This window comes from Trichomycterus rosablanca, chromosome 1 (assembly GCF_030014385.1).
Source record: "Trichomycterus rosablanca isolate fTriRos1 chromosome 1, fTriRos1.hap1, whole genome shotgun sequence".
Taxonomy (NCBI): Eukaryota; Metazoa; Chordata; class Actinopteri; order Siluriformes; family Trichomycteridae; genus Trichomycterus; species Trichomycterus rosablanca.
This window is the reverse complement of record NC_085988.1, coordinates 13,588,923-13,594,922: the sequence shown is the minus strand read 5'-3', so window position 1 is coordinate 13,594,922 and position 6,000 is coordinate 13,588,923. Positions and strand designations below refer to the sequence as shown.

Sequence of the window (6,000 nt, the reverse complement as noted above, 5' to 3'; positions counted from 1 at the left end):
TTTTCTCAGGCTTTTGATTAATATAGACAAAGGCGCAGAGCCTGGGGGTTCTTGGTCATAGAAACTTGTGGTGATCAGGGATGTTGGGTTGCTGTCGTTCTGCCTCTCTTGTCCAATCACTCCGGTTTGGGTAGGAGAGGTGGGCGCTGATGTCCTGTGATAGCCTTCATGACCTTGTTACCTGCTCGCTCTCCCTTTTAGTTATGCTTTAATATTTAGGGCTGCCGGAGTCTAAAACTCTCTGTAAAACTGTTTTACTCAACTAGCATTGTACATTATTAACTACATTCTTTGTTGTTTTACCCCGAGGGCATTCTGATGGAAACCTGTTTACCCGCCGAGGTTAAGGATTAAAGTCAAGACTGCCGTGACAACGATGCTGCTCCTGCCGGATGTGACGGGTCTGGAGTAATTGCATTAAGAATGACAAGAAATCACTACAGACTTTATTGAAGACTAGAGCGAAGAACAACTCTATTATTATTTATCTATTTATCTATTTATTACCAGTTATAACTTTTAGATCATTTAATTCTGTGTTTGTATGCTCTGTGTAAATCGTGTATTTATTTAAAGTATCCTCCAGGCCACCCAAGAAGGATGGGCCCTGCTGAGTCTGGTTCCTCTCAAGGTTTCTTCCTGTAATTTTCAGGGAGTTTTTCCTTGCCACAGTCGCCCTCGGCTTGCTCAACAGGGGTTTTTTGTATCTGTTGGTCCTGGATTTTGTAAAGTTGCTTTGAGACAATGTCTATTGTAAAAAGCGCTATATAAATAAAGTTGACTTGACTTGACATTCCATGAAGCTCTCTACACACTGTTCTTGAGCTCATCTGAAGGACACATGAAGTTTGAAGGTCTGTAGCGATTGACGCTCTGTCATTTTACGTGGCCTACCACTTTGTGGCTGAGTTGCTGTCATTCCCAATCGCTTCCACTTATAATATATAATATATAAGTGGTTATAATACCACTGATTTCACGACTAGACTTGTTGCACAGGTGGCATCCTATCACAGTACCACGCTGGAATTCACTGAGCCCCCGAGAGCGACCCATTCTTTCACTAATGTTTGTAGAAGCGGTCTGCATGCCTAGGTGCTTGGTTTTATACACTTGTGGCCATGGAAGTGATTGGAACACCTGAATTCAATGATTTGAATGGGTGAGTGAATACTTTTGGCAATATAGTGTATATAAGCAGGTGTGCATGTATTCCTAATAAAGTGACCACTGGGTTTATGTATGAGGGTCAATGGGGGCACAATCATACTGGAACAGTAAAGGAATGACCTAAATAACTGATTTTACACATCTGTAAGTGTGGCTTAGGGTATTTAAATTAAATTAATTTGTCCTGTTTTGTTGACCTGACAACGGCACCTAGGGAATTTCACCCCAGGAAGTTTAATGCAAATGAAACCCACAAATGTGACCCTGTCGCTTAGCTTAGGTAAGGTATTTAAATGAATTTAATTTGTTGAATTTCATCCTGTTTAATGAAGTTTAATGCAAATGAAACCCACAGATGTGGCCCTGTCGATTAGCTTGGTTAAGGTATTTAAATTAATTTGATTTGTTGACCCGACTACACCTCCTAGGGAATTACACCCCAGGAAATTTAATGCAGGTTAAACCCACAAGCACACAGGTACTTTCAGAAAGTTTCCAGAGATGTGACATTGAGTTCAATTCAAAACATTTACTAGGCAGTTAAAAAGAGAACAATACATGTCAATAAGCTATAAAATTAATACAATAATTTAAAATTTATACACAGACCAGTGTGAGGAGAAAAGGCACTGCACATCACCCCAAAAACACCATACCAACAGTGAAGTTTGGAGGTGGGAACATCATGGTGTGGGGCTGTTTCTCAGCATATGGTGCTGGTAGACTTCATGTAATTGAAGAAAGGATGAATGGAGAAATGTACCAAGACATTCTTGATAAGAATCTGCTGCCATCTACCAGGATGCTGAAGATGAAATGAGGGTGGACATTTCAGCAAGACAATGATCCCAAACACACAGCCAAGGAAACTCTCAAGTGGTTTCAGAGAAAGAAAATAAAGCTGCTAGAATGGCCCAGTCCATCACCCGACTTGAATCCAATTGAAAATCTATGGAAAGAACTGAAAATCAGAGTTCATAGAAGAGGCCCCCGGAACCTTCATGATCTGAAGACAGTTTGTGTGGAAGAATGGGCCAAAATCACACCTGAACAATACATGCGACTAGTTTCTCCATACAGAAGGCGTCTTAAAGCTGTCATTACCAACAAAGGCTTTTCTACTAAATATTAAATAAATTTCAGTTCAATGCGTGTTCAATACTTTTTCCCTGTGTCATTTCACTTTATTACACATAACTTAATTTTTGGACTTATTTGTTTTGACTGCTTTATATGTGTGGATTACTTGGGTTGTTTCATGTCAATTTCATGTCAATAGTCCCATCAGAAATATATTTACTGAGAAAAATGTTGATGCGTTTAATACTTATTTCCCCCGCTGTATATAATGGCACACAACATTGCATACACAGGAATAAGATAAGATAAGATAGCCTTTTATTATCCTACCGGGGGTGGGGGTGGGGTGGGATTTGCAGTGTTACAGCGGCTTTCAAGAATATAAAGATAAAAAATACAAGTGAGCCGCTCAGGTGGCGCAGCAGTAAAAAATAAAAAAAAATTTCACACCAGTCTACAAAGTTCTTGGTGAGTTCCTTATACACACTGTCGCTTCCATCCAGGATGTAGCCAACAACAGCCGAGTCATCGGAGAACTTCTGAAGGTGACAGGTTGCTGTATTGTAGGTGAAGTCCGCAGTGTTTAATGTTCACTTCCATTTCTTATTTATATATTTTTCTATAGTTTTTATATTGCAATTCTATAGTTTTATATTACCATTTAAACAGTGGAGATTCCTGCCAAATCTCTCAGGGGGGGCAATTGTTGCGATGATGGCCAAGGTGACCGGTTCAATGGGTAAATTAAAGCTTAAATAATTAACATTTTAAGTCATCTGTCAGTTTGCCCTCACAAATAACTTTGAACATGGAGAGAGACCAGCTTTACCATTAATCATAAAATGAAGTAAAGCCTTCACACTAACTTAGTTAGTTTAACTCAGTCTTCATCAGATAGCATTTTATTTTAGGTGCAGCAGATCCAGAATAAAGATTGGCATCGGGGCTGATGTGCAATAAATAAAGAAGTACAATTAAACAATTGGGGAGATAAAATAAGTGCAATCACAATTCATTATTTAAAAATTACATTACTTATTTGTAATTTACCCCCCCCCCCCCCCCTTTGTAGATACTTGATGTTTAAATTTGGTCTGGGTGGCCCTAATTCTTTAGTTGCTCATTTATCCTGATTACTACAATGACTGAATGGCATTTCCCTTAATGACATGATGGAGTTGCTCCGAACTGAGGTAATGGTAGTCATGGTGACGAGATCGCGACACCAGGTTACGTGTGATGCAAGCATGTAAGTGCGAGCCCTCCCGGAACCCATTCAGATTGTATTGCAGCGCCTGCAGTTAAAAAAAAAGAGCCTTAACTTGAGAGCCTATGAGAGCAATCCAGGGCGATTTTCAATCAGACTAAAATCGCCCCTAAAGGGGCGGTACTGTACGGCAGGGGTCTTCAACCTGGACGGATTGTAGGATTGGGAGGGGGGGGGGCGCAGATTCGCTACGATATTGGACTACGATATTCAGAGGCAAGACAGACTCCAGAACAGTCACAGCTGTGATAGAAAAATTTCTTCCCTTTCGCCCTTTGGTGGTGCGTCGCCCGATCTCCCTAAGGAACGAGCCGCCCCTGCATTTAAACCCAAAATGTGAATTGCCCATGCCAATGTTTACAACGTTTACAGGTATGAATGTGTGTGTGTTAAGGAGAGCGTGAGCTGTGTGGAATAAGATTATCTTCATTGTATTTTTGTGCACTGCAAGCATCTGTGTAACCAAAAACAAATTCCTTGTATGTGTGAGCATACTTGGCCAATAAAGTCTAATTCTGATTCTGAATTATGTGACAAATGTGAATGTAAATAAATCCCTAATTCATGCAGAAGGTGGATTCATGCAGGCTGGTTACTCTACCTCCCCCCCCCCCCCTTCCGCAACCCCTTCAGATGTGAGTAAAAGGGTGTGTACTGGCCTGCTGAGGATTGGCTGGCGGAAATAAAAGTGTACGCCAAGTGGAATAATGCGCACGATGTGGTCTGTGATGATGATCCCCATATGAATATTTCTCAAGCGCTCAAAAAGGACCAATCAGATGAAGCCAGGCCGCCACAGGGGGCGTGGTTTTGGACGGATCGGGGTGCTATTGGTGGAGCAGGAGGCCACGGTTAGATGAGACAGGAGCGCTGCTTTAATCCACGTAACTAAATCTACTGAACCGTTCAGCGCACAGCAGCTGCTTCAAACAGTGAGTATTAGTTTTATTTCTAAATATTAATATTACCCTGGATTTGTGCAAATATATGAAAGGAAAACTGGCAAATGGTTGGATAAAAATTAGGTTGTAAATGTGAGCTTTAAATATGTATAATTATAATATTATAGAGGCGCGCATTTGGGTGCGCATCACATACGCGTAAATTGTGCGTGATGCGCGCAATAACGCGCATTAGAAAACGTTATTCCTATTTTTTATATTTGTGTTTATAATGTGCTTCGTCTGTGGATATGTGTCAGTCGTGACCTACAGACTGCTTGCATGTAACCGTGGAAGATACCATCTTCCTTTTACTACGTCAAGCGCCCCAATTGTTCATTTTCCATTTATAATAAATGCCCGAGTGTTATTGTATTTTATTATATTACATACTGTAACATCATATGAGCTCATATTTTAGAGCATATTATGTGCTTAGGCTTTACTATTGAGAAAGAAACTATTGTCTAAGGTTGTGATGTAACGGTGGGAAGTGCCTTGGATTTATTATTCATGTCCAATTCCCACTATACACCCATGATCCCATTCTGTACCTTTATTATACTAGTAGGCTGTAATACTGTTATACTACTTGGTTCGGTCTTCCACCAGGGGTGTCATCTTTCCACAGAGTAATCATTAATGAGCAGGTAAGGTGTTGGTTAGAACTGTTTAGGCTGTTTAAAAGAGAACCACGGTTCCAGCCTTTAATATATAAATAAATTAATTAATTAAAGCCCCAACGTTTAATGTTATAAAATAGCAGGTTTTGATATAGAAGGAATGAAGGTGTACACATGTCTGCTGCAAGTACAATACAGATCCATTGATTGCACCATTGATGCATTGCATTATAACATCATATAGGCTATTTCATTATTTTTTTTTATGCTTGGATGTATTGATTCCAGTGCAATACCATGCAATGCAACCCACGAATACATCAATTTACATCGTATGTGATAGGATCATGGAGTGTGCCCCATGTGTGCCAAACTGCAATGGAGTGTAACCTTAAATATTCTACCTATATTTTCTATAAATTAATGCAATGCCATGTAACACCATAGAAAACACACCACATGCTACATTAGGTTATCACCTCTTCAATGCATGCCATATAGTCATGCAGTCACGCTCTGTTATCAGCCTACATAATAATAAAACAGTTGGCACAGAAAAAGCAATGCTAAAACCCAAAAGTCTGTGAAAATAAATAGGTCTTCAAGTTGGATTAAAAAATGATCAATTGTAGGGGACGCCTTAATAAACAATGGCAAGCTGTTCCATAGTATCGAATTTTGGCTCTGCCTGCCGGCTGAGGCTAAACGGCTACATGAACAACGATTGGCCTGTTGTTCAGATAAGGGGCGGGATTAAGCCGGATGGGCACTCTCTCTCAGACTAATGCGATTACGACCTTTGCTGGCTGGTTGGTCGTGCCTGCACGGAGATGGGAAAGGAGTGCGGTAGAGGGTGTGGCTCTCCGTACACAGCACTGTAATGCACTGCACTCGTCAAAGGGTAGGTGATAAGATGTTC

At 40.5% G+C, this 6,000-nt stretch overlaps 1 protein-coding gene across 1 annotated transcript in view; it reads left to right on the top strand.

The window, feature by feature from the left end:
- The first annotated feature begins 4,383 nt into the window (after positions 1-4,383).
- Positions 4,384-6,000, top strand: part of sncb (synuclein, beta) — a 47,937-nt gene continuing 46,320 nt past the window's right edge. Inside the window, exon 1 of the mRNA XM_063000052.1 lies at positions 4,384-4,449. The gene's annotated coding sequence lies outside the window, so the exon portion shown is untranslated. The remainder of the gene's footprint in view (positions 4,450-6,000) is intronic.